The 10,021-nt window shown below is 36.7% G+C and overlaps 1 non-coding gene across 1 annotated transcript; it reads right to left on the reverse strand.

Annotated features, from left to right (window-relative positions):
* Positions 1–6,364: 6,364 nt before the first annotated feature.
* On the reverse strand, positions 6,365–6,471 carry LOC141709891 (small nucleolar RNA R71). The gene has a single exon (XR_012570445.1). It is a non-coding gene; the product is annotated as a small nucleolar RNA R71 (small nucleolar RNA).
* Positions 6,472–10,021: the final 3,550 nt, after the last annotated feature.

Here is a 10,021-nt window from a genome sequence, read left to right on the forward strand (position 1 = left end):
TAATCTTCATCGTCATTGAATTTTTGTAGTCTCGGAAGATTCCACAATAGAAGTTTGCAACTGCCAGGAGTTTTGTCCAGCTCAACACAACCATCTCAAATGAATACGCCTATCTTAACTTACTCGTTGGTACTATATCCAATAGTCCAACAGGAACTCGATATGAGCTCAAACGTCCTCACATAGCTATACACACTCCTACACACTCTCGTTTCTAGTTTACTATAACCTCAGCTCTGATACCAACCTGTAACGCCCCCAAATCCGGGGTCAGAGGATTTGGTCGTCACTATGAAATCTCAATCCAAATTAACCTGTTTAATCAATAAACAAATGCCAGCGGAATATATTTAGTATAATGACCCCAAACTAATCCAAGATCTTTTAAGGTCACAGTTCTAGAAACAAGAAATCAAAATTCCACAAATAATTTTTTTCTCTTTCTTTTACTTTTAAAACTCTTTTCAACAAATACCAACTCAAAACTAAACCCACTAGTATAACTTCGAAATGAAGTATACTAGGCCCAAATAAAATATACAACTATAATATAATATAATATAAACAATTTTATATAATAAAATTTATACTAGTCCGCAAACCCTGGACCAACCACCTTCCCAAAAGCTTCTTATTTGCTTCCTTTAATTACGCAGCCAAACAGCTCAAGCTAGTCCTCACTGAAGGTTAAATTTGAAAACAGGCAAGTATGAGCGAAAGAAATGCTCAGCAAGTTCATTATAATATATATATGGTTGTTTTGATATAAAACCGACATATGCATTAGAGCACAACATTTGAAATCATAATTGCTGAATCATAAAATTTTAGTTGAGGAATCCCAGAATTGATTCCTTAATTATATTCAAAACCATTTGATATTTTTGAGCGAAATGCTTCAACAATACTTTGAATCTTGAAGAGAATAAAACTCGTAAAACAGTGTTTACGGAAATATCGTAAACCACAATAACATGAAACAATGATCATGGAATGAATCATAAACTTTACTCAAACCGAACTCTTGAAATCAATACTTATTTTGCTGTCATATCAAATTAGATATCAATACGAACTTTGATGCTCACAACACCCATACTGAAGTCAACATCAATCATCTATACTAATACCACCTTTGATATTTAACAACAACGTAAGTATCAGCATAAATAAGAATCTAAATCAAAACTGCATTTTACCATTATTCCAAAACAGAAATAGTTGATAAATCATTTATTCTATGATTATCAAAATAATAAAGAAATTTAGATATCAATTTAGATTGGAACCAATAACATTTCATGTTGTTCCCGATGATCAGTCGGGAAACAGTACCGGTATCCCGCAGCCATACCGAAAGTATAGGTACTACCCGTATCCCGAAGATATACGGTACCTATAGGGCGCGAGAAAAGGCATAACTAGCCTTGAAAGATATTACAGCTGGACCGATATCTCGATCTCCTACGATGTAACCAATAACCAGTAACCAGTAACCATTCTAATCTTAAAACCCTTTTTTATTGAAAAAGGAGCCGAATCATTCGACATCCCAAATAATTTTACTCCCCCATTTAATTGGGCCGGAATACTCGCAACAAAATCATCTTTCTCAAAATCCAAAATATTTATAAATCCGGTAATTTGATACGTAAAATTACTTAGCTATTCTGAACCTAGAATAGCAGATGAAAACTTGCATAAACAGAATTATTTAATTCAGCGATATGTAAAATATTTATCTATCTTGAACTGAATAGGGAAAGCAATACTTGCATCATAAGATTCAAAATAAATATCACTCCAACAATAAGTGATGATAGGAATACTTGCCTTTGGGTTTTAGTAGTTAATCACACTCGCAACGACACATCTATTCTGACATTCTGTCTCAAAACGTCACCGCCTTTCTTTTCAACACTTCACCGATATGCTGCTCCTGCGATTGCTAGAAGCCAAATATCCAATAACATTCCATTTCATTCTTTATCCAACACCTTGTCTTGATCAACTCGAGAGATCCACATCTATAAATAAAATATAGAACTTTAATCGTCTAATCGATAATCACTTGACGAACTACGCGTCAAAAGCCTATCGTCTACCCATACGATAGCCCGCACAATAATTCAAACAGTCAAATACAGGACTCTTGATCCACAGAGGCACATAATTCACATAGCACATAAGCACATAACTCATATATCACATAATTCATATCACATAAGACTCAGTTCATCAGAAGGTTCGACTTGGTATGTTTACAACTGAAATCGGGTCAAAAATATGATTTATCGATCAAAAATCGACTCAAAATGATTCGTAAAACAAGCGACCTTTCGAAAAAAAAGAAATCGGGTCTCGAATGTATTTTTATTGAAAGCTGGATATTTTTCTGAGTCTGTACGCATTCGTTTCATATTAAACGGACGAACGGTTGATTTTCTACGAATAAAATACGAATAATTCAATTAATAATAGTATTAATTGAATATTTAATACTCTATAGATATTTTTAAAAGCCCAAAATAATTTTTAGGAATTATTTGGCTTAATTATAAATAATTATATTTTATTTAAACATTTATAAATAAAATTGATTGATTAAATGAATTAATCAATCAATCAAATCCATAAATAATTAACTAAAATAAATTATAAATAATTAAATCAAATTTGAATTTTTTTGAAAATAATAAAAGGAAATAATTTTTGGAATTAAAATAATTCAGTTAACTATTTAAAATAATTAACTAAATTAATTTTTGAATTTAAAAATAATTTTTGGAATTTCAAATGAATTTTGAATTATTTTCTGAAAATAATTCCCAGAAACATGTTTTGGAAAGGGGGTCATCTTCTTTGATGGATCAAACAGGATATTGAAGGAGGAAGATGACCGGAAAACTTTGAAGAACTTGCCGGAATCCGGCAACCTTCAACCAAATCCGGCGAGCCTCGTTTTGGTCAAAAACGAGTGCTGACACCACGGTTTTTAATCGTCTTCGATCTACAATTCAACCAGCAGCAACAATAACACAAAAATCATCTCACATCATCCCTGTAGCTCCGAATCAGGCCACCATCACCATTAAAACCAACATGGAGCTCAAGAACTCCGGCGAAATCGCGAAACAAGTCAAAACCCCACCAAATCTTGCAATTTATATATCAAAACGAAGCTAAAATCATGTATAATCTATTCCTATCATCATAATCATCCAACAATTATCATAAAAACTAGAAAATCGAAAAATAAAAACTAACAAAACCAAAAACTCGACTATAGCCCTCTGACAATAGAACGAACACAAAAATGGTATGAATCGACTCTAAATAACATGTTAAAGCTAATCCTAACATCAAAAACAACCAAAAACTCCTGAAAATCAAGAACCCAATTCCTACTAAAATGATGAACTACGTTTTTTGAGCATTACTCCACCTGAGTTGATGATTCTGGTATCAAAATAACGGGCTCGAAGAGAGCTTCGATTCGACTACTAGATCGTCAAAAACGGAGCAACGGATCTCCAGATATCGCAAGATTAAGATCGAGAATGGATTGAAACCTCCAAGAACAAGTTCTTGATTTTTGTTTTTATAAAAATAAAAATGAAATAAAAGAATAAATGGGCTATTTATATTTTCTGAAAAATAAATACCCCAAAATCAATTTAGGGTGTTTTTATTCCCTAAGTAAAATAATTAAGTCCCAAAATTATAATTACGGGGAATAATTTTAAAAACAGTAAAATGTAAAATTCGTGTCAAAATTCCCCAATAATTGGGAATATTTCAAAATTGTAGAAATACTAGGTATTTGAAATACGATTGATTTTATAAAAATAAAAACACGAATTTTGAAGGGTTTGACGTCCCGGTGGGGTCCTGGTTCATTAATTTTCGAAAAATAAAAACGATACTTAATTTAACCGAAAAACTCGAACACGTATAAAATACATTCACACACATAAAATGAGATAAAACGAGTAACGCTAATAAACACGTATCCAAATTACGGATTGATTCATATAAATGCATCTTAACCACGTAAGGAGTATCATATTGGATCATATCGGATCCAAAAATAGGTTACTTAGCCGCTAAGTAAATGTAAAACGATACAATGTAATACCAGAATTGAATAATTATCAACACCGAGCTTTTTATAAAACACCATATACGAAAATAATGTAAAAAATATCTCTTCTCTCGAGAATACGGGTTTTATTGATTACCGAAATAACTATCGTATCGAAAATCTTGCGCCGGGCCGCGCACGGGTCAAACCGTAATCCGGATTGAAAAAGTCAAAACACGAAAAATGTCTGGAATTACCAGATTAGGTTAGGAAGGAGTTTTCGGAAGAGTTTCGGGTTGTAAAAACGCAAAAACGGTTGAAGTCGGATGATTCCCGGCTTTATAAAATAATTTTGGTAATTATTTAGAAAATAATTAATAATACATAAATCATTATAAAATCATATAACACTCCAAAAATTATCAGAAAAATATCACAATTATATATATTTTATTCTAGACATATAAAAATTCAAATAATGTCACATCTAAAAACCCATACATCAATTCCACTTATCAGATAATTAACCAAAATTCACATAAAATCACATAAATAATTCTAAATAATTATAATAATAATAATATCTGAAAATATGGGATATTACAGGGAATCGTTGTATTAAGCAAGGAGAGAAGGAGACAAGGAAGAAGACCGTTTTAGCACACCGCAACGAAGATGAAGCATATTTTCTTGTGATTCTTATTTCGTTGTAACGTTGGATGCTAGTTTTCTTGCTTTTGAACCTATTTACTCTTGTGACGTACTTTGGTTTAATATAATTAGTTTAGTTATTATTCTCTTGTGTATTTTTATCATGTTTTCATATGAACCCATGAAGACGCTAAGTGCTATTATGGGCTAATCGTGATCATCGGGTCGTAACGGATTTATTATGGAATTTTTTAGTTAGTTGTTTAATACCTTAGTGTGTGATGATTGTATGATATCTAGTATTGGTTGTGCGTATTCGTATTATGTGCGTCGCGAACATATAAGATAGGGTGTTAATCTCTTGTGAAGCGACGGTGGATCTCGAGATTTAGAACTTGCAATACTAGCGTAGGTTCATGTATGATGTTGCATGATTAGTGGGTAACTCTAACCACTTTATTCGCCCTGTGTAATCAAAAGGAATAACTTGTGCTTAAATCATTATGTTGTCAATTTTTGTAGACATATAGGGACTCAACATAATTGATGCCTATTCAACTTTTATCTTAATTGTGGATGTTCGGTAGAATGGTATTAGTACAATGAAAGTTGGCTTTTATCGGTTTCATGTTATTCGATTAATATCATCACTGTTGCATGCTAAGGGTAATAATAATAACTATTGAAGGAAGTAGTAATGAAGTTGTGATCTCATGAGTGTTTTAATATTGTTAATTCGAAGTGTTAATTAAGTGGTTAATTAAGTAGTTAATTGTAATTAATATTTAGTCAACAATTCTAAGTGTTAGTGTCTTAACATTGAGAAGTAATCATACATTGGTGAGTGAGTTTAATTGAACATAATTAGTCTGAGTCTCTGTGGGAACGAACTAGAAAGTATTCTATATTACTTGCGAACGCGTATACTTGCGTGGATTATTAGCGTGTGTTTTCGCCCTAACAAGTTTTTGGCGCCGCTACCGGGGACTCGGCATATTTGTTTAGTTTATGTACTTACCATCATTGGTCGTTAGGACTCAGTGATTAAGACGTATTTGTTACTTATTGTTTCTGGTTGTGTTTCAGGTACTTTAGCGAGCGTTTATGCAAACTCTTTCTCGTACTCGTAAGAGGACTTTAGATACAGCTGAAGAGACAGACGAAGTTCTTGATATTCCGGAGAAGATAGATTTTGAAGATTCGGATTCAGGAAGTGAGCAGAAAGAACCAGTAATCATGGGTGATCATATTGTTCAGGCAGATCCAGCTCTTATGGACTTTTCTCGGCCTAAAATTGATGACATTCAGTCAAGCATTCTTCATCCGGCTATTCAAGCTAACACCTTTTAAATCAAGCCGGGCACTATTCAGATGGTGCAGAATTCTGTTTCTTTTGGAGGAGCTGCGACTGAAGACCCCAACATGCACATAAGGAATTTTGTCGAGATCTGCAGTACTTTCAAGTATAATGGCGTGACTGATGAGGCTATCAAGCTGAGGCTTTTCCCATTCTCACTAAGGGACAAAGCTAAGGACTGGTTATATTCTGAACCAGCTGGGTCCATCACTACTTGGCAAGATCTTGCGCAAAAGTTTCTGGTGAAGTTTTATCTGATGGCAAAGACTGCAGCTATGAGGAGTGCTCTTACTCAGTTTGCGCAGCAACCTACAGAATCTATGTGCGAAGCTTGAGAATGCTACAAGGAAATGTTGAGAAAGTGTCCACATCATGGAATGCCCGATTGGATGGTGATCACTGGTTTTTATAATAGTTTGGGAGCCCAATCTCGGCCCATGCTCGATGCAGCAGCTGGAGGCGCCTTGTGGGCCAAAAGCTATACTGAGGCTTATAATCTTATTGAGACTATGGCTGCAAATGAGCATCAAAACCCAACTCAGAGGATGATGCCTGAGAAGGTAGCAGGTATTCTAGAAGTCGATGCAGCCACCGCTATTGCAGCGCAGCTCCAAGCGCTGTCTATGAAGGTCGATTCTCTAGCTACCTATGGAGTTAATCAAATAGCTATGGTCTGTGAGCTTTGTGCAAGTTCTCATGCTACGGATCAGTGTTCTCTTGTCAACGAATCTGTTCAGTATGTGAACAATTATCCGCGACAACAGCAGCCTGTGCCAGCTACTTATCATCCTAACAACAGAAATCATCCAAATTTCAGCTGGGGTAATAATCAGAATACTATTCAGCCACCATATCAGCAAGGTGTGAGTAAACAGTTCAATCCACCTGAATTCCAGCAATCGCAGCAATATGCTCAAAGGCAATCATATCCTCAACAGGGAAGTGCAGCTGCACCTACTAGTGCTGATTTTAAGGAACTTAAGTTGTTATGCAAGAGTCAGACGGTTTCTATTAAGACCTTGGAAAATCAAATCGGTCAAATAGTCAATGCAGTGCTGAATCGTCAACCTGGAACACTTCCCAGTGACACAGAAGTACCAGGCGGGAAGGAAGCTAAAGAGCAAGTCAAGGCTATTACCTTAAGGTCTGGGAAAGTTGCTGATGTTGAAAAGGCAAAAGAAGGAGAAGCTGAAGTTGGAGGTGAAGAAGCTAAGCAAAAGGAGAAAATGGCGGAACCAAGGAAGACTATTGTTGAACACACTCTGCCTAAGGGTAATACAGGGGAGAAACAGCTCTATCCTCCACCACCTTTCCCTAAGAGATTGCAACAACAAAAGCTAGATAAGCAGTTCGGTAAGTTTCTGGAGGTGTTCAAGAAACTTCACATCAATATACCTTTCGCTGAGGCTCTGGAGCAAATGCCTAGTTATGCGAAGTTTATGAAGAGTATTCTTTCAAGGGAGGTGAAACTGGATGACCTTGAGACCGTTGTACTAACAGAAGAATGCTGCACTGTGCTGCAGCAAAAGTTACCTCCAAAGCTTAAAGATCCAGGTAGCTTCACCATTCCTTGCACCATTGGCAAGTTGTCATTTGACAAGTGCCTTTGTGATTTAGGAGCAAGCATTAATCTGATGCCGTTGTCGATCTTTAAAAAGTTGGAATTGCCTGATCCAAAACCCACCTACATGTCTCTACAATTGGCTGATCGTTCTATTACTTACCCAAGGGGCATAGTGGAGGATGTGCTAGTCAAGGTGGATAAGCTCTTCTTTCCTGCAGACTTTGTTATTCTGGATTTCGAGGAAGATAAGAAGATTCCCATAATCTTGGGAAGACCGTTCTTGGCTACTGGCCGTACCTTGATAGATGTGCAGAAAGGTGAACTTACTATGCGGGTGCAAGATCAGGATGTGACCTTCAATGTATTCAAAGCAATGAAATTCCCTACAGAAGATGAGGAGTGCTTAAAAGTGGATATGATTGATTCTGCAGTTACTTCAGAACTCGATCATATGCTAATGACTGATGCATTAGAAAATGCCTTAGTGGGGGATTTTGACAGTGATGATGAAGATGGCAACGAGCAATTACAATATCTTAATGCTTCTCCCTGGAGGCGAAAGCTGGACACGCTGTTTGAATCTCTTGGTACTTCTGACCTCAAGAATGCTGAAGGAAAGCTCAAACCATCAATTGAGGAAGCACCTACCTTGGAGCTCAAGCCATTACCTGAACATTTAAGGTATGCTTTTTTAGGTGATGCATCTACTTTACCTGTTATTATTGCATCTGACCTTTCAGGTAGTGAGGAGGATAAGCTCTTAAGGATTTTGAGAGAATTCAAATCAGCTATTGGATGGACCATAGCAGACATCAAAGGGATCAGCCCTTCATACTGCATGCATAAGATTCTGCTAGAGGAGGGTAGTAAGCCAACTGTTGAGTAGCAGCGCAGACTTAATCCTATCATGAAGGAGGTGGTGAAGAAAGAAATTCTGAAATGGCTGGATGCAGGCATCATTTATCCTATTTCTAACAGTTCTTGGGTGAGCCCCGTACAATGTGTGCCTAAGAAAGGAGGTATCACTGTGGTAGAAAATGAGAAGAATGAGCTCATCCCCACTCGAACAGTTACAGGATGAAGAGTATGCATGGATTACCGAAAGTTGAACAAGGCCACGAGGAAGGATCACTTCCCTCTTCCATTTATTGATCAGATGCTTGACAGGTTGGATGGTCATGAATATTATTGTCTTCTGGATGGCTACTCAGGGTATAATCAGATTTTTATTGCACGAGAGGATCAAGAAAAGACTACCTTCACTTGTCCATTTGGCACGTTTGCTTTTCGCAGAGTTTCGTTTGGGTTATGTGGCGCACCAGCCACTTTTCAGAGATGTATGATGGCTATATTCTCTGACATGATTGGGAATAATGTTGAGGTGTTCATGGACGGCTTCTCCGTCTTTGGACATTCGTATGATGAATGTTTGAATAATCTTCGTGTCGTGCTCAAAAGGTGTGTGGAAACTAATTTGGTGCTCAATTGGGAGAAATGTCATTTTATGGTGCGTGAAGGCATTATTCTTGGGCATAAGGTCTCTAGCAAGGGTCTTGAGGTGGATAAAGCCAAGGTGGGAGTCATTGAAAATCTTCCACCACCTATTTCTGTGAAAGGAATCCGTAATTTTCTTGGTCATGCGGGTTTTTATCGGCGTTTCATCAAGGACTTTTCAAAGATATCTAAGCCGTTGTGCAACTTGCTTGAGAAAGATGTGCCTTTCCAATTTGATGATGAATGTTTGACGGCATTCGAGACTCTTAAGAAGAGTTTAATCACTGCGCCAGTTATTATAACACCAGATTGGACAGAGCCTTTTGAGATGATGTGTGATGCAAGTGATTATGTGGTAGGTGCAGTTCTTGGGCAGCGCAAGAATAATCTCTTTCATATGGTCTACTATGCTAGTAAGACCATAAATGGGGCCCAAATGAACTACACCACTACTGAGAAGGAGCTCTTGGCTATAGTCTTTGGTTTCGAGAAATTTCGATCTTATCTGCTTGAATAAAAATGACAGTATTCACTGATCATGCGGCCATTCGCTATTTGGTTTCCAAGAAGGATTCAAAGTCGAGACTCATTCATTGGGTGCTCTTACTTCAGGAATTTGAGTTAGAGATCAAGGATCGGAAAGGTACTGAGAATCAAGTAGCTGATCATCTCTCTAGATTGGAGAATCCCGAGCCTACTTCACAGGATAAGACATTGATCAACGAGTCTTTTCCAGATGAGCAGTTGTTCGCAGTTCAGGAGGAAGAGCCATGGTTTGCAGATATTATAAACTATCTCGTCAGCAATATAATGCCTCCTAATTTGACCTCGGCTCAAAAGAAGAAGTTTCTCCATGAGGTGAAGTGGTATA

Source organism: Apium graveolens, chromosome 2, assembly GCF_009905375.1.
Source record: "Apium graveolens cultivar Ventura chromosome 2, ASM990537v1, whole genome shotgun sequence".
NCBI classification, from domain to species: domain Eukaryota; kingdom Viridiplantae; phylum Streptophyta; class Magnoliopsida; order Apiales; family Apiaceae; genus Apium; species Apium graveolens.